At 47.3% G+C, this 24,582-nt stretch overlaps 1 long non-coding RNA gene across 2 annotated transcripts; it reads left to right on the top strand.

The window, feature by feature from the left end:
• Window positions 1-1,684: 1,684 nt before the first annotated feature.
• Window positions 1,685-23,122, top strand: LOC116782644. 2 transcript variants are annotated; one of them, XR_004355295.1, is made up of 4 exons: window positions 1,685-1,956; window positions 5,986-6,082; window positions 8,668-8,840; window positions 22,818-23,122. It is a non-coding gene; the product is annotated as an uncharacterized LOC116782644 (long non-coding RNA). The 2 variants fall into 2 exon arrangements; XR_004355294.1 differs by lacking the exon at window positions 22,818-23,122 and adding an exon at window positions 8,931-9,936.
• The last annotated feature ends 1,460 nt before the right edge of the window (window positions 23,123-24,582 follow it).

Genomic DNA, 24,582 nt, shown 5'->3' with positions numbered 1-24,582 from the left:
GGGGTCACTTACTCTGCTCTGGTCAGCTTGGGTGCTCAGGAGTCGTTCTGGCTACCGTAGGGTTTGTGACGCAGGAGCAAGAGAGTCTGCGAGTCCTGATGTTTTGGGATTTTATGTACTGAGGGAGGCGATTTCACAGGTTATTTTTCTTGATTTCGCCCTCTGTTTCTCACACTGAAAGAATGCAGCTCTTTACCTGAGGCTACAAGCTAGCACAGGCTTCCCTTGTGAGTAAGCAGCACACTGGTTTGCAACACAATGCTTTTTCTGTGTGCTGCAAGGGCACGAGTACACAGGAGAGCTGGCAGGGTAATCTAGCCCTGCTCTGTTCTTTCAGCACCGTCCCACAGAAGAAAAAACGTCAGCGTGGTGTTGCCTTGCTCACGGCCTCGGAGGAGCAGGAGGGTGGGTGGGAAAGGTTATCACAGCAAAGAGAAACGAGTGGCAAAAGCTACCTGGAAAAGTCAACAAACACCACCTTAGCAGCTGGTACCTCTCAGAGAAAGAGTGGTAGTGTAGCATCAAGGTGAAAGAAAGGGGATCTAAACTCCTGGGGGGTGGGGAAAGGAGGCTTTTTTTGCGATGTGTAGGAGAAGGGGAGGGTTTTTTCCCCCCAGCTCAGTGCTTACCCTGTGAGTGTGAGAGGGAGGCCTCTCCGTGCGGCGCATGTGATCTTGCAGAGTAAGAAGGATCACGGAAGGGGTGACGCAGGAAAAGGAGGATTACTCTGCATGTGATGGCAGAAGGAGGATGGAGGAGCATTCCTGCAAGGGGTGTATGGATGGGGATTACTAAGGGATTTTCTTGGGGATCTAGGTATAGCAAAGAAACTCCACCTTCTACCTTACGCTTGGGGTAAGTGAAGGGCCACCAGAAGCCATCACACGTATGTTAAAGTCCTGATGGCTTTCTGTCACCCTTTGAAGTATTTGTTGCTTACTCTATTGACCTAACTACTTCCATACAGGGGTTTCACTGACTTTTGGGAGACCCAACAACATTTCCAAATCTCTAGCTGAAAGGAAGAAAATGAGGCCCTCTTTGTGTAAGCCAAGTGTCTGTCTCCATTGAAACAACTTAAACAGTTTAGCCACTTCCTCCTTTGTAGTCAAAATACAGTTTCTCATCCACACAAGATTTCGTAAACAAAAGGATGAGCAGTACACAGAGGCTGACACACCTCAGTGCAGAGGCTCTAAAACCTGCTGAGTTAATGGGAAGTTGCTCCTGTTCGCTTCAGTGGGAGTCCTTCAAACACACTGAACAGACCAGAAGTGATGCTCTGTTGTGCTCATGCACTTTCAGGCCACTGTTGCCACTTTGTAACAAGCTGGAGAATTCACAAATTCACATATTCACAAAAGTAAGAGAATATGATTTTTTGAGACCATAGTCAGTAGAGCCACATATCCCATGGCAGGAGAGAATGATGTGGCAAGTTCACTATAACTGTGACTTCTTTAACAGTAGTAACATAGTTCTACAGCTGTGAGAGGAAGGCTGAAGTCTGGCTGCAAGTGAGCCTTTGGAAGTAGCAGCCTCTGTGAACTGTCCAGCAAAAATGGTTGAGTTTTGGCTCAGCTGTGAAGTTTTGACAATGAATAATTGCTGTTATTTACATAACACCCCCGCACAAACCATAAACGTTTGGCTCTCTGACCCTGGCCATGACCGCAGAGATCTGCAGTAGATGCTCTTTCACGTCCTCCCTGTTACACTGCTCCCTTCCAGCTGCCTCAGCAAGGCTGGTCTGGGCTAGGGGGAAAAGTGCTGCAAGTGATACTCGTGGCACAAATAGGGATAGACCCAGCTCCAGGTGGGGAAGCAAAGCTGGCAAGAAGCCAGACTGCAGAAAGCACATGGGAAAACCAAGCCTGAAGGAACAAGAAGAGGACAGAGAGAAGAACCAAAAGGATAATTGCAGGCAGGGAGTCTGAGCTGTTTGCCAGAGCAGAGGTAAGAGCAGCCTTTGTATTGTACATGCAGTTTGCTATCTCTACATCCTTTCACAGAGGACACAGCACAATGCATGCGATGACAATTGTACTGGCAGAGCAAGAGACAGAAAATTAGCAAACACTGAAGGGGAATTACCAATGGAGGGTCAAAGACCAGAAGGGAAAGAATGAGCAGAGAAAGCTAGGAGAAAAATTGAATAGTTGCAATTAAAATTAAAAAAGCTTTAACAGAAAAAACCCAAATCAAACCAAACAAAAACCAAGGTATATTCTTTATAAGAGTAAGGCTTATTTTCCCCAGTGCCTTCCCTCGTCCACATTGCACATCTTCTCTCACCTTCTTTGTCCTTTCTTGCACCCAGCACCCCCCTTCTGACCCCAGCCTTTGCCTAAGGTCCCTCACTGTGCCCCACTTACCATTTCCACTCCTCATCTAGTGTCCCCTCTGTCCTTGTCCATCCTGTGCTCCCAGCCCCCTCCAATCAGCACTTTCACCCACAGCAGACCTTGCTCCAGCAAGGAGCTACCCCTGCCTTCTCTACCTCCTTTCCCAAGAGCCAGTCCATGTCCCTGCTGCTCTGTCCTTTTGTCCTCAGCCCCCCTTCAGCTCCAAATTCCTTGCACTTCTGGGTTTCCAGCTGTGAATAGGGGAACATTTTCCCTGTTGCACAGAGATGCAGAAACCCAGGTCTGCTGCTACACGTCTCTTCCCAAACCATCCATGCTGCCTCTGTGCCTGTCCTCAGCCCAGCAAGCAGCAGCCAGTCCCTCCCCCTTTCCCTCTGTGAGAAGCCATGGAGCAGGGATGCAGGGCTCAGCCCTGTAGGGAGGCAGCTCCAATCCATCCACCCCTACAGCCAAAGGTGGAAATAGCCACCTCACAACTCACAGGCTACTTTTTGCACGGAGCCCAAGGGACCGTGCATCAGGCAGGCATTCTGGCAAAGCACTTGCTCCCCTCTTCCCTCTGGGCTCCTGTGGAAGGGTCACAGCACTCCAAGAACCTTCCTCCCTCTCATGCAGCAGCACAGGGCATGAGGGACAGGCAAGATGCTCCACCACATCAGGAGGTGAAGTACTGGCAGGACAGAAGAGAGCAGGATTATCCCTCTGGCCTGCCAGCAAGGGTGAAACTGGACAGTTGGGAAGCAAGTGAACCCTGAGTGGCCACTGCTGCAGCAGGCAAGCGTGCTTATTTTTAAAACTAAGCAGAAAGGAAAAGTACTGTCACCATGTCTCTTACCCATGAGGTGCCACCCAGGCCCAAGCTGTATTTTGGGTCCCTGGGCATGTCAGTTTACTGTCTCACAGTATTATCCACCTGAGACCAAGTAGATGAGGATTTGCTTTCCTTTTACTTCTCCTTCACTCCCTCTCAAAGAGCAATTGCCCTCCCCCACTGCCCGTGTGAGAGAGAAGGTCAGATCCTCTGTCAGTGGCTGGATGCCACTTCCCTGGAACTGCCAGTCAGAGCTGTGGCAGCTAGATGGGAACCAGGAGAAGGGTTTCAAAAAGCAGCCAGTAGAGAAATATGGCATTTTTTATGTCCTTATTGCTCAGGAGGAAAACCAAGAGCAGGTCCACAGCACGGTGTGGTGGGACTTGGGCAGCAGGACCTGAGCTCTCCAGGGGGCTTGGCAATGAGCTCTGTTGCCGTGGCTCTGCTGTGGCTCATACCCACATGAGCTGGTTTAACACCAGCCTGTGCATTATGTATTAGTGCTTCAGTTATAGCACAATCAGTCTGATCCTGCTAAGGTAAAGTAACTTTCCTTTGCAGCCGTGGATAAAATACCTGCCTTAGCCAATTTGCAGGAGCACCTGCATCCCTATGGCTTTCCTTCACTCCTGCCAGTGAGCCAGGAGCAAAGTCAAGTCTTTTTAGGTGCTGGTGCCATGAACAGCAAAGAGATATGAGGAGAGGGAAGCCTAAACCCCTGCTGACCTCTCTTTGTTTACCCTTAAAAAGAAACTCCTGCCCTTCAGGCTGTAAGCAGACTCTTATATCCATGGACCAAAACCCACAAGCCCTGATCAAACAAATCTCAGGTGGCAGCTACAATAACACTTTTGTGTGAGGATGTGCTCCAGCGTTTGACCAACAATGTTAGATAAACAGGTACATCTGTTAACAGTGAGAAGTGTAGATAATTTGTTGTGGGGATTTGGGATTGCAGCTGCAGTGTCTTGAATAGAGTCTCTGAGCCATCCTTGCTTAATTAGAAACATAGCTGGGTTTTGTCAAGGCAGGTAGCTTCTCTGATATCTGCTAATGGAATAAATTGCATTTGTTTAGACTGCATTTTTGGTCTCCCTGACTGCTGGGAATAAGAACTAGATTGGGCCCTGCCATAAGCAGCTATCTCTCTCAGTCACTCATCCAGGGACTAGAGCCTGCCAACATTCTCTGGCTGCTGGGCATGTGTTTCCCATTGATCATACTTAGCCAGAACGTGGTCTGATCCCTTATCTTGATCCTAGAGCCTGGGGTTGACCACGTAACTCTGGGAAAACCAAGGAGTGCAACCTGTTTGAAGGTCTTTGCTCCAGCTGCCCAAGCACAAGCACCGGCACCTTCAAAAGGGCACCCCTGCCTTTATTAAAGGGAGAAAGCCACAAGGAAAATGGCAGCTGCTGGTTCAGTGCTCCCTACTGCATCCTGCCGAGGTGTGTCCCGTGCTGTTACAAGCACTTCTGATGAAAAATTGAAGCAGCAACTGAAGCTGAAGTGATGAAGTGAAAACACCTGCCTGCCAAGAAATGTTAAAGAACCCAGGTTTACCTGCGAGGCATTTGGATACAGGGTCATTTATTTTCCTGGCCGCCTGCCAGCTCGCCCTTCCTCTTGTGAGACCACTGCCTTTGAGGTGCTTGGTGCCCTCTGGCCCTGCAGCTCTCCTGCCTCCTGATGGCCCAAGGAAAAAAAAAATTAAAAATGGGGAGGTTTCAGAAAGTTGCCTCCTCTGGTCTGAGAGGAGCTGACAAAAGCCAGCTGCAGAGCCAGGAGCTGAACCCTTCCCTTCAGCTCTCTTGCTTCCTTTAGCTACTGTGTTGAGTGATGTTATTAGACTTGTTGCTCCCAAAAGCATCGCTTTTAGGATCAGCTCCAGAATGACTGCGAAATAAAGGCAGCTTACGATCCAGGCATAATTCCTAAGGATTCTAACCCCATCAGAGCAGTTGAATAACGAGAGCAAGAGGCAGAAACAGTCTGGAACAGAACCTTCAGCCTCCGGTATGCAGTGTTTTAATACGCCCCTGTGACCTGAAAGTCTGGCCAGAGCTACTTCACCTACCAAAGCCCAGATGTCCTTACGGGTGGGAAAGCTGTGCCTTCCTAGTGCAGCTAGGGAAGAGATTTTAGAAGAGGTTAAGACCCAGTCCTCAGCAAGGTTTTCAATCCATGGTTTCAATCCAAGGTTTTCATGGGATGTTCTCTTTACCTTCTACCAGGGAATATGCACAAAAATGCAGATAAACCTCCTGTTCTGCAGATACTGTCCAGGAAAATTGGGAAGGCTCACTCTAAACTGTGTCCAGGGGAAAAAACCATGCTAACAACCACTCAACAAGGCTGAATGTCCTTGGCAGCTATTAATTATTATCAGCCCTTTACTCCAGCAAAGTGTGTGAGAGGCTTTCAGATGCAGCATTCCGCAATCCCCGCACAAGCTGTTATTGATTTGGCACATAAAAAGAGGGTGATAAGTTTGTGTTTGGAGTGGGCTGGAAGGACATGAATAAAACTCTACAGCCAGGAAAGTATGTGCTTTCTTTTGAAGGACATGTTACTTTTTGCTTGTTCAGTTTAACCATTCCTTACCATCAAGGTCTCTTTCCTACTTTTGGGAGATGATTGATGGATGAAGAGGAAGCTCAGTTTTGACGTATTTCACTGAGGAAACTAGAATTAGTGGTTACTGGATGCTGGCAAAGCATTTATGGATTTAGACTCAGTCCTTTCATAATCATTTTCTGAGAGCTCTTAACAAAGTTTGTCCCCATATATTTTTCTTTTGATTCCCAGGATCCTTAGTGGTGGGACAGAAACACTCTGCAGCTGCACAGAAATGCATGGATCTTAGTAGCTCGTATCCTGAAGATCTTCGGTCTTTGGCACTATGGTATGTCTCTCAGTTTCCCAGCATGGCAGAAAATTGAGCCACCCCCATTCACACAATAGCCCAAAACCAACCTTGTGATTTGCCTTTAATTCACAGTTTGCTTCCAGCCCTCTCCTGCTTCTTTCCCTCCTCCTTTTGTATTCCTCATTCACACTGTAATCAGAGGTGGGTTAACATAATGCAACTGTGAATCAAGTAACTTCCACCATCTGTGATGAATCAGAGAAGATGCAGCAGGCAGGAATGGCTCAAAGGGAGGTGATTTTTCCCTTTAGAGATTTTAAGCATGAGGGATTCACACAGCCTCCTTCAGACAGTCAGCTGGAGTGCCTGTACATTTCGGGGGGGGGGGGGTGCAAACTCCCTGAGTAGCTGATGGATGGAAGCAAATACCTCCAGGTAGGGTTCAAAGCTGCTTCACAAGATAGTAAAGATTGCAAGATATGAAATCTGCTCATCTTCCTCCTCCTCTCTGGAACTGGCCTGGTCTATCACATGCGTATCACACAAAGAAAATATCCATGCTAACAAGTTGATTAGTACTAGGGGATATCTCTAGGCCCTGGCTGCTGCTGGTACATCCCTGCTGCTGCTACATCCACACCATCACAGTGCTGCTTTTGGTCTTGATCCATTGGGATTCTCCCCAGAAATTCTCCCGTGTGGTTTGGGAGTTGGTGGGAGTCAGTGGGTGTTTCCATCAGGTGTTTTGCAGAGGCCATGCCAAGTTGCAGGGTGAACCAGCTTGGCTGTGATTGCTCCCTGGCAGCTGCCTGGGGAAGGCTCTCAGGGAAGTTTAATGGCCAAGCACAGACACAGCCTGTTACTCCGGGGTTTCTCTGTGCTTTCTTCCTCTCCTGTGCCAGAAGAGCCTTGCACAAGCCCAGCAGATGGCACTCCACCATGGTGTTACACTGAAAAGCCCCTCACAAATAACCTGGCCCCTGGGGGTGCAGGGTGGTGGGACAGACAGCTGCTGTTGTCATGGGAAAGCCCTGCCAAGTCTGGGCACAAATTTGAGGAGTTCGAATGGGATTACTTCATTCATATGTATGCAAATAAATAAGTATGCATACCTACCTACCTATGTCTCTGTCTGTATATCTGACAGGGGCAAACCTGCCAACTATTGCTAGAACACCTTCAGGGCACAAAGGGGCAGAGGGTGCTCAGCACTCGGGAAGGTCTGAGGGAGGCTGTGTGTTTGCAACGTGGTAACACTCACTGGTTCCAAAAGGCTTTGTCAGACCAGGCCTTGTGCACAGTCACCATGAGGGACTGGCCCAGATTTTGGTCTGCACTGACATGGGAGGACAGTACAGCCCTTTGCACTGTGGCTGCCACCCAGGTCAGCCTGTCATGCCAGCTCCATCTCAGTACCTGCAGCTTTACCTCCAGAGCCATCCCTTTCTTTTTCTTTTCCCATCTTCATGAATCAGTGCTCCTTCGGCCAAAAAATATGGCTCAGCACATCTCCTCGTCAAAGTTTGAGTCAAGAAGTTAAATTCTTCATCTGCTAGTCTTCCAGAGATTGGCTTTGCAGAGCATGACAAGCTTCTCTTTATGATCGCCAGAAAATGTTAAAAAACAAAGGTGGGCCTGCCAAATTCATTCCAGTGAACAGTAAGTCTTGGCTGCATGAGTTTAGTCATCTTTTTCTGAGCTAATTCCCTCTCTTTTTATCTTTTCTGCCGGTTTTTCACCCAACTCCACGCAGTGACAGATGCTTGCAAGGACAAAGCTGTAGCCTCCTCTGGTGCCAGATGAAGCTCAGCTGTTCCCACCTCCCGCGGATGGTCGGGCTCCTTGGTGAGCTGGGGTATCACTTTTTTGCCTTGAGAAAACAGGCAATTTCTGGCTTGGAAAGAGGAAAGTTTCTGCTTGGCAGCAAACTGCTGCTGCCAGAGTCAGTGTCTGCACACAGGCTCCTCGCCTGAAAACGGAGTGGGCTCAGGGCAGATAATGTGGCATTACAGGACCGCTGAGCCAACAACCACAGCTTCCTACCAAGCATTTTAGCTTTCCCTAAGTGGCTTTGGATTTCGTCTGTCTCCTTTTTCCCTCTGACATTTCAAAAATGTTCAGACGGCTGAAAATTTGTCCTGCAGTTTCGAAACAGTTGCCTCCATGATCCCGGTTTCTCTTAAGGACACAAGATGACACTTCCCTGGAGATGTTCAAGGCAGGGTTGGACAGGGCTTTGAGCAACCTGGTCTAGTGAAAGGTGCCCCTGTCAAAAGCAAGGGGGTTGGAACTGGATGATATTTAAGGTCCTTTCCAACCCAAACCATTCTATCATTGTATGACCAGAAATAAGTAATTTTGTTGCATGCAAGTAAGTGTGTGTTTTTTACTTTTAAATGTAGTTTTCAATTGTTATAAACACAAAAGGGCAATTATTGGGCTATTGGTATCTTTTACCTTCTAGGGTAAGTGACACTGCTTAGCACTGATGTGCCTAAGATGGTATCAGAGCTTGAGCCCTGAGCCTGTGTCAGAGGAGAAATACTGACATCAGCAGAAGCAGCCTTTGGGTTATTTAATATGGAGTTTATGAGTTCACTGTTGCTGCTGTTTTGGTCCAGGTCTGGGCACCAAACTCTTTGCAGGTTGCTACACTGGGAAGCTGGGAAGCAGAACCTCACCTGAAGGATTCACAGCACCACCCACATCAGCATCACTGTATCTGTGGGCTTGTTGTCTCCTCTCCAAGTGTCTCCTCAGGGGATGTTTCTGCTAACAGGGCTGTGCAAGTGAGGTAAGTTTCCCCAGCCAGAGCAATACCCTGAGGTGGGCAGTGCTTGCCCTGATCTCTCCTAAGTTGTCCCTTTTATTCCTCTCTCCCCAGACTGAGGAGCACTGGGCAAACAGGATTTGCCATCTCCAGTCAGAGGCAACAAAACTGTTTCCTGCACAACCTGAACTGGCAGCTGCAGGTGTCTAAACCTGGAAAGGAAAGGGTAGCAGGGAAGAATAAAGGCAGAAGGAATAGAGACAACCCTACCACATAGTCTGAATGTATTTCTTTTTTCCTGGAAGAGCTGCCATGAGCACTGGGATCTCTCCTTTACTCTCTGAGAGTTGGTGGCTGATGCCTGTCAGTTCATAAGGATCATGGGTGGCTCTGAGAGCATCTCAGGAAGTGAAATCTCTTCCTTCCCCTCTCTCCAACTCTGATCTGCCATGCTGGAGCTGGTATATGCCATATATGGCCTGTCCCCATCAGTCCCAGCCAGCAGAGTTCAGCTCTCCTCCCCATAACAGGCAGAGTTCATCCTCTGGCTGCTTCCTTGGCTCTTTCCATCACAGGACTTTTTTCATCTACATCTCAACTTTGCCAGAAGTGAACAGTTTGAACTGAAATTGCCCACACTGATTATCCCTTTTGGGTTTTCAGTCAAAACATTTCTAGTGTTTCCACTGGGAACAGCCAGCTGTGCTGGGAAGGAAAAGGCTGAGAAAATGAGGGGCTGGAGAAGGGGATTGGGCATGGAGGGAGAGAGGTTTGCAAGAGGCAAGGAAGCAAATACAGGTACTATGATCTTGACTGTGCATTGTGTTTCAGTACCTGCCACAGGACTGTGCAAAAGTGGAGAGAGGTGGTGCAGGAGAACCAGAGAAGCTTCAGCCCCAGCCCACCTTCCTTGAGCAGACGTTTCACTGCCACAGTCCTGGAGGCAAAGTCATGAGAGCTGGGGCAGGAGAAGAGCTGCTGAGCTGCTCAGCAGCCAGCAGGATGGCCTGTTGCCTCCCTCCTTGGCAGCTGTGTGCGGTGGGGCCCCCCCAAAACCTGATGGAAGGCTGGGATGTGGGTCCTTCCAGGGAACCCTGGGTGGCATATAGCTACACTTAATTATGTGGGGCTTACAGAGCACAGTACAGAATTTGAGGTATTTTCTCCTTCCTGGGCTTGTTCCATCCTGGATTCACGTGCACACAGTCCTGACCTCAGGGCTTGGATCAGTGAAGGCAGCAGCAAGTGTGCAATTCTCCTTCCAGGAGGTAAAGGATAGGTATGGTTCATGCAGAGCTCAGATGATGCCTTTTCCAGGTTTCTCCTCTTGCTTAGTCTGTATAGCTGGCAAAAATCTCACAGGACACCTGCCTATGGGTGAGAGAAAGTAACTATTCTTATGCATGTGGTACCCTTGAAAGTTGCCTCAGCAAATAAATGAGCACAGAGAAATGACCCACATTGTTGGGCCAAAGCTGCAAATCAGGTCACTCTGGAGCAAGAACAAATACTTCTCTGGTGGGTGCAGCTTTCCTCGTGACATAACTCTTCTGTGGGTATACAAAGACTTTCATCTGCAGGACTGTAATTTCGGTGTTTTTCATTGGAAGCTACAATTCTGCTTTAAGTTAAAAAGAAGAGCCAGTACTCTTGGTTCAGACAATGGCAGAAGACTTGACTTTTGTGTCTATGGGTTATTTTTTTCCTTATAGAGTGTGAAGGAAAAGAGTCTTGTTCTATAAGTGTCATCCAACTGACACGAAGTGGCCAAAATGCGAGTGGAAGTAGAAAAGAACAAGAGGAAAAGAAATTGTATGTATACTAATTTTTTATTCTTGCCATTTCCACCATCTGACTTACAAAGGTAATGCAAAGGCTGCACTTCCATCCCAAGCTGTGATGCCAGTGCTGGGTGTTGCTATGATAAGCAGTTCCCAATTTAACTGAAAGGGAGGGCACAATAGTGCAGAGACAAAGCAACAAAATGTGCAGTTTTTACTTAAGCGTTTCATTCCTGCAGTTCCTCTTGCCAGATTGTTTTCTTCTTTTTTCCAAGTCTCCTCTTTTAAATTTCACCTTGGAGCTGGAGGGCTGGCTCAGCCCAGCTGCCCAGAGCTGCTGTATGCTCACACAAACCACAGCCAGCTGAGCCCAGCCTGGCTTTGAAACGCGTTTTTGCTAAAACTCTGCCATTTCTAGGTCTCCCCCTCCAATATCAGCCCTCGCTGGGTGCCCACAGAAAGCTTTTGTCCCTCCAGACCCGCTGGGTTCAACCCAGCAGTGAAGGCTCCAGAGGCAGGTGTCCCTATTTCCAGGCAGGCAGGGAGCAGCCCGGCTGTGGAAAGTGATAAGCCCTTGGTCAGCACAGCGTTTATCTCCCCAGCAGTGGCAGCAGCAGACAAGAACAGCGTGTCCTTGACCCAGACAGGCGCTGGGCACACCAGGCTGCTGACAGCTGAGCTGGGGAATGCTATCCCAAATCCCAAGCCCTACGGGAGCAGCAGGAGTGCTCCCCTAGGGAGCAAAGGAGCTCCAGACCCCGATCAGCAGCCACTCACTCATGTGGTTCAGCCTTTGGGGTGATGCCACCTCACACCCCTGACTCCTGGATGTCTCACAGGGACCATGACTCCCAAATACAGGAGGGGATAGACAGCCTGGCACTAAGCAGCAGTTCTGGGTTGCTAGAGGGAAACTGAGGGAGGCACTGTGTGTGGCTTTTCATTTTCTTCTCATTTTTCCCCCTCTTGTCTGTTTTCTGGAAAAAATAAAAGCCCTTTAATTGTGCGAGTTACCATCTGGAGGTCAGGCCGTTGTGAACAATAAAGCTTAGGTTGTAATTACATTTATTCTGGGTAGGTTTCTGCTTGCAACTCATTTTAATGCCTTGGGCCTCCCTGGTACGTTCAGCTACGGGAGCAGAGTTAATTGGAGGCGTCTGGCTCAAATACTAAAGGTTACTTGAAACCTGCAATTTCGGACAGATTAAAGAAATCTGTGAAAGCACTCAAACGAACCACAGACCCTGAAGTGCACCCATAGTACAACTTCTATTAGCTTTGCAGTAGACCACAGACATGGAAAAATGCTTTCAATGAATATTGGTTGAGGAAAAAACTAAGCATTTGTGATTTACAAAGTACCCGTGGCAATGAATTGAGCTGTCGGCCGTGACACAGCCTTGCCTTCCTTACTGAAGTAGCTGGGCTATGGTTTACAGCACCTATGGAAAGATTTGGCAGGGTGAGGAATTATCTCCAATGTCTTTAGGAGAATCTTAGCTAAAAAACACCCTCCCCTCACTCACTAACCCCTCACACCAGCCCTCTCCCCACTCCTTTGTCCCAAGCCCGTCTTCTGTAGATCAATTCTCTGCGCACTCTCCTGGGGGCTGCGATGAAGCAGAAATGATGGCTGCATTCATCTTCAGACATCATTATCCCCCCATTGCCACCACATCCTTCAGCAATACAGAGGCCTGGCATGGCTTGTTCCCTGAGATGAGCCACTAATGCCATGAGCTGTGAAGAGGGAGGGACTGGGAGGCAGCTGAGCATGGACCGGGCTTGTGCCGTGGTGTCTGGACTCAATCCTAAAGTTTAGTGTGGGAAGGGCTTTCCCTGAACAGCAGAGACACAGCAAATGTCTCCCTCCGTTCTGGCATGAGACTGTGAAGATGACAGGCATCTGTGAGGGAGGAGGGAGGAGGGGTGTTAAGGCAGCTTGCTTAAAACCAGTTGTCACATTGGAGGGAACAGCTGGCAAGTCGGTGTGTGATTAAGCTTGACCCAACAGTTGGTCCTGACCCCCTGTGGGAATGATGTCCCTTCAGGGAGGAGAAGCATGCCCAGGCTTTGTGGGCTAACAGGCTCAGAAGATACCATCTTCCTTTTGTCCCACATCTCTCTGAGTTTTGTATATGCTGCTTTTTGTGGTTGGGGGTTAAAGAACAAAAGGAACTGTTTTAAACACAGAGTTTGTTCAACGTGTCCATCTCATGTTCATGGTATGCTGAGCTGGCCAGGATGTGCTGAGGTCAAGAAGTGAAGTTAGTTCTGGTTATGCATTGAAATTTATCAGTAGAATAAGGATAAATATCCTGGCAGTGAAAGGCCCATCTCAGTTCCATTGCTGAGAAGGCTTTTCCTGGGATAGATTCTGCTTCCAGAGCCTGAACAGAAAGAACGGGCTCAGAAGAGGAGTCAGGGGAGACCAGAGGTTCCTTTTAATGTCTTGTCAGTAAATACTGTGTGCTCAGACACATGGTATGAGACACAGAAAAAATTGTGTGTCACCCACAAATCTGCGATTTTCTCTTTTGCTAGTTCTGATCAGAATTTTTCTGAAATGGTGAAGAAAGTCTCCTTTTATTCTGATACTTTTGTCTATTGCCCTTTAGGAAATTTCAGTCAACTGTGCCATTTTGCCTTTTATCCCATAACTCTGTTGCTTTGACATTCAGGTTATGGACCAGGAACACACACTGACACCAGTGACAGTCATTGTTTTCCTTACAATGCTTGGGTCACGAACCAGTAGGAGAAAACTGGCATTCAATTCATGAGAACTGTTGCAAAATCCCAAATGCTGCAAAGCAAATGCCCCATCTCTCTTCTGGGTTCTTGTGTCTCAGGGTCTGTCTGTAAGAATTTTGCTGGGACTCACCAAGCTACCTAAATTTATTTTTTTTTTTTTTTTTTGTGAATGCTGGCTTTGTCTGGATATTCTGTGGCAACAGTGTCAACATTAAGGTGAAAACTACTGGAGGAGAGGAGAGCACGGGGAGGCAATAAAGAAGAAAAGAGAATGGAGCTGAGCTCCATGGCCAAAGGAAAAGGCAGAATAGGTGATTAAAAAGAGATGCCAATGACAGCAGCAGAAGTGTGGGAGAGGCAAGTGCAACTCAACAACCCCAGTCCACAGAAGGAAGAAAAATAACTTCTCCTTAACCTCAGCACTGGGGTGAGTGGGGTGTGCATTTTTACCATAGATGGTTAAATAATTAAGTCCGGTAGCATATACTGTCCTTATTGTTAACAAAGGCTTGAAATCCTCTGCTCTAAGACCATCCAGCCCTTTGAGACCATCCATCCAAAACCCCATTTATTTTTGTTGTATTAATAGAAGCAGATCAGGAAGCCCTCATCCCAGCACAGTTTCAACGCTTTGTACAGCAGGGGGTCTTAATGGGATCTCTTCCATCCAGGAGGTCATTAGCTTCCCTCCTTGTCTCTCCATTTCCCCCTTTCTAATAAAATACTAGTCTAAACACACACTGGGGTGTTAGGAGGAGTGTTTTCTGCACTGGATGTGTGTGAAGTAGCTCTGACTTGTTTTAGACTTTAGCTTTAAATGGTTGCACCCATGTAGAAAAAAAAAAGAAAAAAAACCCAACCAAAACCCTTCTAGGTAAGTCTGAGTGAACCAGGTGCTGGTTTTCTCACTGCTGCATCACCACTTCTGTTTTTCTGACCTCTCTGTCGCTTACTCTCAGCCTGCTGTCTCATGTCAGGGACACTTGGTACCTGTTGACAGTCTCCATCACACCCTCTTGCTGGGTCTGATCTGCAGCTGGGCATGGCTCTGGGGTGTGTGAGAAGCATTTCAGATGGCCTCAGCTGGAGGACGTTGTTCTTTATGCCATAGTTGGCAGATGGGAAACATCTGTGCCCGTTATACATTAAAAAATTGTTCCTTAGCACCCCTGAACAGGACTCGGTGTCTAGGGACTTGAGCCAGGCTGAAGACACTGTCATCTTTTCAGGTTTGAAAAGGCAAAGAAATAGTGACTGAAAGCAGCAGCAGCAGTTTGATTTGGTATCATTTTGTGCCCAGTTGGCACAAGTGGTCAGGACTACAGATGGGACAGGTCTCATCAGAAAGATACTGATGTTTATGAAGTTCTTAGAGACACTTTTCCAAATGGATCTATAGTTGTGCAAAGCATGAATACTTGGTAAAAAGATTTCTATTTGTGAGTTTTGTTTTTTTTTCCTTCCTTGGCCTGCATGTTGACTACCCTCTTATTCCAGCTGTCCTGTCTGATCATTTGCAAACTAACCTGGCACAGTGAATTTTTGGACTTTCTCCTTTTCTGCCCCAGAAAGAACAGACAGGTTTCTGCACCAGCATAGCTGAGCAGCTCACAGGTTCTGCTCGGGGGACCTTGTTTGCTTGACAAAACTTGCTCTTGGTCATGTTTTTAAGGCAACTTGAGTGTCACAAGGATGCCCTGTTCTCGTGGTTCCCAACATGAAACTGCGACAGAAGATGCAAAATTGAAGAGCAAAAAGAGCTCTCTCCTTTCCCAGCTGCCATTGGTTTCCTCCCGTTTCCCTCGAACCCTTTGGAGCCAGAGTTTGGGGAAAGACTGAAGACAGTTTCCAAACTGGATCTCTTGGAAACATCTTGTTTCCACATACGCACCAGTCTGTGGAAACAGTGAACTGCATCACGTCCCGCTTCATCTGCCGTGTTCCATTACGCTTCTGGACTGGTCTGTTCAGTATCTCTCTCCCTCTCCTGCAGCTGGGGAGGGAGAAGATGATAAATTAGATGTATTAAAGCAAAGACTTCGCATCCCCTCAGGTCTTTGCCATTCCAACTGTCTGAAATCACGGCTTCTTGCCCAGCCAGAGCTCTGCAACAAATAAGGAGAGTCCCCCAGCAACCACAGTTGGTGTCAGCGGGGACTTTGAAAGGACAGTTTGGTTCTGGGAAGTGAAGGTTGCTTCAGGCAGAACAAATATAAATGCTGCCATCTCACCGACCTCTTTCCTTTGTCTCTGTTTCATTCCTCTTAATTTGTATTTTTGTGGGCAAACCAAGCAATGCATGGCTCACCCGTTGCTGTCACACACTGGGGCCACCCCGGGGAGTCACGATGCAGATTTTCCATTAGCGTCAAACGTACACGGATTTATGAACTCCCGTAACCTGGAGCTGATGAGAGCAGATTAGGGTGCAACTGTTTTTAGATAACTTGCATACCTAAGAAATCAGCTAATATAAAGCTGCCTGCTGAAAAGGTCACTCATTTCCCAAAGAGCGTGAGAGAATATTATGGACACCCCTTCTTGTTATACTGTCACTTTATTATATAGATGTACCTACACTTCAGAAGTTGGGTATTCATTTCTGTCTCCTCACACTGGTGCTTTATGCAGTGCCTCCTGTACGAGGACTTCTCATTGGGTACAGGACCTTTGGGCTGTTTCTTTGTTACAAGAAGACACAAGGCTAAAGACACATCTGTCTAGTTTTAGTGTAAATAGCTCTGTCACAAGGCTCAGCACAGGACACGTAAGTTTAGCCATCTCCTCCAGGTAGGTTCAGGCTGCAGGTACCTTCTGTAAATCTTGTTGCTATAGGTCACCAAGGTAAACAATCTGTACCCTGCATCTGCAACATGGCCCTTTTGGAAAGACCTGACCACAAAAAAAGAGAGAAAAACTCTGCACTTTCCCAGGATCCATCAACAGCAGGCCTCTGGTCTTATTGAAAGTATTGCTGTGCCCTGGTACAACACCCCTGCTAGATAGAGAGGACTGTCCCATTTTTATTTGATCCATTGTAAACCGTGTGTCCCATGTTGCAGGGTCTGAGGCTTTGAGTGTCTTGCGCCCTGTCACACAAGGATGCCTCTAACAAAATGAAAACTCCTTAATCCTCTACCTTTAAAACAAGCTCATTACTCTGTCCATAGCAATGAAGTTCCGGTTTTGGTTTTGGTTTTAAAGAAAAGCTTCATTTAAAGCTGTGTGTTCCTTCCAGGATTGTGTTTGTGATTAGATTCAGATTATGAGTACAGGGAGACACTTAATCTGGCACTCGGGCTCAGCCTTTATATGGAGGAATGACAGGGAACATCCCACAGTGAAATGAGTTGGAAATTTTCAAGTTTGGAAATATCCAAACCAGCACAATTCTCAACTTTTACCATATCATCCCTTCCCCTCCTTTTAGGCCTTCTTTGTAATGTCGCATTTTTGTATTAAGGTCAAATGCTCCATTTGTTCTTGGAGGAGGGGAAGCTCAAAAGCTCCCTGACACTCACTACATTAAACCCATGATGGAAGTGGCAAGAGGTCTCCTTGGACCAGGTGCTTTACCTGACAAATGATTTGTAATTAGAGATGCTTTTCTCCCATGTGATGAAGGATGTAATACGGACTAGAGGGGGAGAGGAGAGGAAGGAGAAGAAAGGTTGACTTCCCTAGAGGCATTACGCAGACTGAAAGTTCACCCTGCTCCTGTCTTCTGTTTTGCTCGAGAGGTGAATGACTCCACTGTGGGAAACCAGGATTATTCACCCAACCCTCTCTGCCATAAGAAAAATATGTGGGACTTCAGGGAAAAGCAAGATGGATTTTTCCTCAGCTTCAACATACTCTTGCCTTTGCCCAAGCCGATGGGAGCCACTCACAGACCTGGGCTCCCACACAGCTGCTCATTGCCAAGGTCAGCACCCCTCAGGCTGAGAGCGAATCTTACCAAGAGATCCACAACAGCCTTGTCCAGCTCAGATGCCCCTGCATACTTTAAATTTCTCAGTCGGGGTGATAGCCCCTGGTCAAATATTTTCTTTAGGGGATGACATTCAAGTAAAATCACTGATGGCAGCATCAAGAATTCAGAACATTTGGAGACCTGTTGGGTGAACCAAACCAAAATATTGATGCACCATACCCTCAAGCAGAATGGAGGTAGATTGGGTGAACAGAGCTTGAAAATTCTACATTTCACTCCACTTTCTTGCAAGGAATGTCTATTATAGACACGGGTGTATGAACTGTAGGTGTCCACAGGTCAGAGATAAATCCCAATTTCCCCCATGCCTAACTCAGGAAGATAACACAACTTCCCTCTTAGGAAGCTGAAGAAACAGGGACACTCAGGTGTATTTCTCAATCCTAACAGTTCTTTGGTGGTACCTAAAGAGCATCAGCTACAAATGCCTTTTCTACCCAACTGAGAAAGCAGAAAGCAGGCTGGAACACTGCCCCAGGGTGGGATTTGTTCTTCTCTGCTGCATATCTGAGGATGGTCAAGAGTAACTTGGGAATGAAAACTGAGTTACAGGGTTCCTGCCATCCGGTCCAGTGTGGCCCAGCCACCACAGCTGTTCTCACTGACCCCAGTCTGAAGCAGACACTCTCATTGACTGAAACCAAGTGAAATGATGAAGGCAGAGGGAAGCCTGTCTCCCTTGGAGCAGAAGGAACAGGACAGAGGCATGACAATTCCCCAGCAGATGGCTTGTCCACGGAAACCAACGCTGGTTTAATGAGTTGTGCTCTGCACGCCTCCCAGAGGGGAGCAGCAGCAAGATAAAGATTTCAAAACTTAGCACTTCAGGTCAGGATCTGAGAGCTGCTTAAAAACCAAGGAGTGCCTAGGAGGTCTGACACAGGCAGAAAGAACAGTTCAGCATCTTGGCTGTCTTCATATTCTCTGCTTGGGCCATTTTACTCCATTTTGGAGGGAGCAGAGGCAGGAAGAATAGGAAGTGCTGTGATGTAGCTTGTTTAGCACCATGAAAGTTCCTCCAGACTGCAACCAAGCAGTGTCTCTGATACACAAAGTGCCTGCTGTGTTTTGCAAGAACACCCTGGTGCTTTCAGACTTTCTGGTGGGGCTATGCTTTGATTAACAGTCCTGCATGGTCACATCTGCTGGGATTAACCTGGTCACTACAGTCATCTTTGGCATCCACAAAGGAGCAATCCTCTGCTGCCAGAGGTCTGTCTTCCAGCCTCCCTCTTGCTGGCAGTCTGTGTCTCCTTCTGCTCCTGCCTTGCCTCATACCTTATTTTTCATTCCTGGGAGAGTAGCATCTGCCTCTGCAGTTCCCTGTGAAGACCACATTCATCTTGCTTGTTATCTCTGGTGTGGCAAGGATGGCTCGCTTCTTCCTGCAGCTCCCACTCCAGGTACTGCAGTGTCCATCAAAAGAGGTGCTGGTGTGTCCTGACTGGTGGCTCTGCATCCCCAGGTCAGCTCCAAGAGCCTGGAGAGTGTGACATCTACACAGCCAGACACACTGGTCCTTTCTGAGGGTCAGTGTCCTGCTGAGGTGAAGGTTGTAATTCCCAACATATTAGGGAAGCAGCAAGGTCCAGTGGGGTGAAACAACTGGGAAGCAGGAGATGTTGGTGTTCCTCTCCTCCAGACAGCTGGGGGATGCCAAGCACTCTTGTCCCTTCAGCAGCCCTGGCTCCTCTCAGCACCTGCAATTCATGCTAAGGGACAGCTGAGCTGGAAGGAACAGGTCAAAACTCTGTTCACAATAACCTGGTTTTCCCTCCTTGGTCTGGGCCTCTTTTCTGAACCCTGAAGTTGGAAAATGCAGTCACGATTGTGGCTTGACAAGCTCAGCTGGATAAACTATTAGTCCTTTCCTGGTGTAGTTAAAGACACTGCAATCCTACTCTCCATAAATGGGATTTGGGTTTTTAGGGGGGTCTTTTTGGTCGTGCTTTTCTGTTTGTTTGTTTGTTTGTGGTTTTTTGTTTGTAGGTTTTTGCTTGGTTGTTTTTTGGGTTTTTTTTTAGGTTTTTAGGTTTTTTGCTGTTTAACTTGGCCTTTGTGTGCGTGAAATGTAGTGGAATGGATTACAGATGTGTGCAAAGATCTGTAAATAGCTGTTTCTTTCTTACAGCTGCGAGGGTATACTGTTTATCATGCTAAATGCATTCATTATTTCCTCCAGAATCAGCAATTGTCAAACATTTTAAAACAGATTATTTTTAAAAGTGAGGAAAAAAAATTCAAACAAGGTAACAGTTGGTGTTTTCTTTTTAAGATTTATGACTAACTGGTTGGGTATAAGCCAGGACCTGTGGACAGTCTTCCACCCTTTAAAAATAATATCCCTGATTAAAATAATAATGCAAAGAAGCTACTTTTAGGAGCATGCTTTTCTACTGTTTTACACTGTTATAACCTTTCTACCTTACCTACACCCCCTCTGTAATGAATACAAGGAAATTCCTAGGAAATTGTTGTCACTAAGAAAAAAATACTAATAAACCACCAAACAAGACAGGTTACTGCTGGAAAGAAAGCATTCTCCTTCCAGGAAAAAATAGAGTTAAACTGATTAAACAAGTGATTCTCCTTTAAGGAAAAGAAAAATGCATAATATTTTAGGGCAGTTCCTTGTAATGAATGCATGTATTTGACTTCAGTCATTTGTTTTAATCTTTGACCATTTCTGTAAGATATTAATGACAGGAGTTTGGACTCACTTGTCCCACTATGTCATGCCTGCTTACTCACTATAGAAGAAATACAGTTTTTAAATGAACTGAAATGAAATCAAATTTTTAAATGACAGTGTAAAAAATTACTTGTTATAATGTGCCCTTCCGTGTAGTATGAATGTTTTCCAAATATTCTACGTGTGCCGCCTCCTCCTCAATCTACATTCTTAAGAAGTACTGAGTGTTTGTAGAGCTTGGCATCATGTCCCACCAAGGGTTGTGCTGCACCTCTTCTGCCTGTGTTTAAAAGAGGACCTTCCTCTCAGAGCCCGTCCATGGGTTGTCACATCTTCAGGAAACAGGTATCTCAGGGCTTTTGTGCAGCCCATTTTGGATTCCATCTTCTGACCACAGCCCAGTGCCAGGGTGACAGGTCTTGCTTAGCCCTTGTTTATACAACTTCATGTCTCTTATCTGATGGGGACTTTAACCAAGTGAGTTGGAGCTCTGCTCGTTTTTTGGGACAGGGGCCCACAGTTTCCCAACAAATTCTGCTGGTGGCGTTTTGGCGCTGAAGATGTGCATTAATTACCCTTCACTGCCTGGAATTTTGGCTCCCTCATCTCGCCCATCTGGGCAGGATTACAATTGCTAACAAACTCGTAAAGATCCAAATCACACTTATCAAGCTCATACAACACTCTGTGAAAATACCATGAGTCTGCAGCATCCCTTGCATCAGGTTTGAACTGGGCTGAGCTGACAGAGCCCTGCGAAGAGGCTGCCAGCTTTGTCCCTATCCAGCTAAGCCTGGTGACCCCTTATTTTGCACAAGCCTTGTCAAGTCTACCTAAACTGCATGCAAATAGTTTCACTCATCTGGCCTGATCATTTGCCATCTGCCATGTGGAGCATGAAAAACGTCTTGGCCTCGTGTCCCTTTTCGTAAGGAAAATACCGTACAGAGGAGATAAAGCAGAGCGTGCCATGGAGGCTTGGCAAATGTCTGGAGCCATCACTGCCTCTTCTAAGCTGGAGAGTGTCCAGAGTCAGCCTTAGGACTGCACCCAATTGAAGGATCTCAGCGGTGAGGTAGTTCTGTATCAGACAGGTATTTTTTCAAGGTTGATGGTTACCCACTCAGTTTTTGCCTCAAACCACTTAAATCCATCTGCTTTGTCTGTCAGGGTCAGTAAAACCTATAGCATCATTTGTCTTAGCACCAGGCACAGGACCCCTCCACAAAAGCCCCCACAAGTGACCCCAGCACCAGGGAATGAAGGCCAGATGCTCCCAGAGCAGCACCTCCTGCAGACCTTCGGCTCTCTGCCATATCTGTGCAATGGGGCGCATGTGGATGAACCAGAGATGGGACTAAACCCAAATTCTACATTTAAACATCCCCAAATTTTCTCTGGATGTGAGCAGCAGGGTCATCTGTAGGGAATGGGCCAGACACCCCATGGCTTGTGCTCTGATCCTCTGCCAAACCCAGACTCATGCTCCTCAGGGCCCCTTGCAGATCCTCTCACCCTGGAAAAAAACCCCTCTGACTCCACTTCCAGACAGATAAAGATTTTCCATGTCCTGAGTCCCCTGGTAGTTTAACCCCTTCTGTGCCTCAGCCAATTATCATAGAATTATAGAATCAGAGAATGGTTTCTGTTGGAAGGCACCTAAATATCATCCAGTTCCAATGCCTCTGCCATGAGCAGGGACATCTTCCACTAGATCAGGTTGCTCAGAGCCCCGTCCAACCTGGCCTTGGACACTTCCAGGGATGGGGCAGTCACAGCTTCTCTGAGCAATGGGTTCCAGTGCCTCTCTACTCTTGGATTAAAGAATTTATTCCTGGCATCCAACCTAAGTCTCTCCTCTTTTAGTTTAAAACCACTATGCAGGAAAAGGATGCAGGTGAACCAAACTGCAGGGGGTTGGTTTGGCAGGCTGCTCTGGCTGAAGCTGTGACAGCAAACCCAGGTTAAAAAAACCCACATGTGCCCTCATTGTCCCGCTCCTATGCTGTGTAGGGGGTATGTTGTGCAGGGCACCTGCCTCTTCTTGGGGGGGGAACAAGCAAAAATCCACCTACATCTCCCTCCCTGCCAGCAGCGCTTGCTCACGCCCAGTGCACGCACGAAACCCCTCTGCCCTCACCATATGGAGTTTTACCATTTCCATAGCCTGCTGCACTCCACAGCTGCCTCTTTTGTCTCTCCTAAGCCCAGCCTCAGTTTTGCATACAGATGAATATGTGTCACATCTTGTGCTGGACGTAAGCAGTCCCCAGAGGAAGCCAAGGCACCACGGAGCCAGATATCCGTCATGCCCATCCCTGACACAACCACAGCGAGCTTTGGGGCTGTCATGTGCCTTGGCTGGATTGACTCCCCTCACCATCACCAATTATCCTTTCCGTATGTGCACCTTCTGCCTTCATTATGCAAAGCTGTTCTGCTGCAGCTCCTCGCCAGTGCAGGGAATATCCGCTCTTATCTTTTGGCGCCTGTGAGACAGCAGGGATAATGGAGGGACAGCTTATCAAAACAGGTCAGGGGCCCAGAGGGGCTGCAGGGCAGTGATCTTGGAGCAGGCACCCAGCGTGGCTGCTCGCAGGTGTGCTCAGGTGCCGCCTTCCACAGGTATTTTATAAACAGGGCACATCATCACATGTCCAGCAAATGCACATTACAAAGCAGATAATTATGTGTACCAAACAGAGCCCTGCAGGGTGCAGCTGGCCAGGGAAGGATTTTCTCAGCACATCTAACAGAAACCCTTTTCTTTTTCCTTTAAGGGAGAGGAAGTGCGTCTTCTGAAACTCCACTGAGCAGCTGCTGACATCAGGTGTAAGGCACATCTCAGCCACACCAGCTGCACAAAAGGGCTTTGTGGTATGTTAATAGGCCTTGTGAGACAACAGCCCCTTGACATTTCAGCTGCTGCTGAAATGCAGAGCTCCTGGAAATGCACATGATGAATATAAAGACACCAAAACCACCCCACAAGAGTCACGGTTCTCAAGGCACGTGGCTTTCCACTCAGGCACTTGACCAGATCCTCAGCTCAGGTGGCAGAAGCCAGCACACTGAAGTATTTGTGTGGTGGTTGTATTTAGTTCTGCTTTCAGGAGCTGTGGTGCAGAGCTGCACCCTTGTGTTGGTAGTGTTGGAAGTGCCCCCACCTGTATTTTCTTTAACTGGCACAGCTCGGTCATCCCATGGTGAGCACCAACACTGGGAAGGTGCTCTGAGCTTGTGGCCCTAAGCTGGGCCAGGCTTTCAAGCTATGAGCAAGAGTTTCACTCTGCTTTGCTGAAAACAGAAGGAAGGGACTGCTTGAACCTTAGTGTCAAGCTAAGCTTTTCTGGCTGGACACTGGCAGGTCCTGCAGCAGCATCATTTCACCTGCATGGGAAGCACCCACGTATTCTGGGCATTCTGGGAGACAACACATGGAAACTGGAGAGGTGCTGGGCTGTTGGTCAGGAAAATCCTGTGCTGGGCAGTCCCTAGGGGCTGCTCTGCACTGAGCCCAGCTCTTCTCTGTGATGGGTATTTGCATGCGAAGTGCCAGGTACCTTCCTTTGCACAGCAGGAGTGCTCAGCAGCAATGGAGATTCACTGTCTTTGAAAAATTCCGCATCAAACAACAGGATAACATTCCTGATGAAAAATCTTGAATTATTTACAAAAGGCCTAGTGGTCATTTGGGCCCTGCGTGGTGTGGGCTTTTTGCTGGTGAGAACTGTGTTGTGTATGTGGACAGTCCACACGCCGAGAAAAGGAAAAGAAAATGTGAGTGTAGAAATGGAGATGACAGGTATCAAAAATGCATGAGCAAAGAAAAGTGTAATCTATTTAACAAGTGTCTGCCTTCCTGCAGTTGTGGTTTCCAGAGAACTTAATTAGCTGAAGGTTGAGCTCAATATTTTCTTAACTTACAGCTGTGGTTTTCCTGTCCTTTGATAAAATCATTGTGAAAGTTCATGCTGCTAATGAAGAGTCCTGCTTCTCTTTTTCTAGATTTTCTTCCTCCTTCCTCTGCCTTTGGACTGATGAGTAGGAAATTCTGGGGATCTGAAACTGGGTGTCTCTTTGCATCAATTGTTTCTGTGTTATCCAGACATGTTCACACAGGCAACTCTGATGCATGTGCAACACTTAATGTCTGCATCAGGCTTCAGTTAGAGGGACTTGAAACAACTTCATGGAGATTGTGATCCAAGATTTAGTACTAAGAGCTCCTAAGCAGAGTGGTTATGTTGCCACATTTGGTGTGACATTGTGCCAAAGACAAACGTGCACTCAGCACGTTCTTCCCTCTCAGCACAGGCACAAGTCATGGGAGACCCTTCAGTCCTGTTCAGGCTGTGTATCAGTTTAGGACATTAAGTTGTCGAGCTGCTACAACCTTTTTCCACTTGAGAACCATGGTATCAGTGTCTTTGATACAGACACAAGGTAACTGATTGAAGAGCGCACACGAGGGTAATCGACTGAATTGCCCACGTTCCTCTTCTGATGGTTTGTCTGTGCCTAATTGCGCTGCAAATCTCTCGC

The sequence above is a fragment of the Chiroxiphia lanceolata genome, chromosome 2, assembly GCF_009829145.1.
Source record: "Chiroxiphia lanceolata isolate bChiLan1 chromosome 2, bChiLan1.pri, whole genome shotgun sequence".
NCBI lineage: Eukaryota > Metazoa > Chordata > Aves > Passeriformes > Pipridae > Chiroxiphia > Chiroxiphia lanceolata.
Note: the sequence above shows the minus strand (reverse complement) of the source record. Positions and strands in the feature narration are given on the sequence as shown.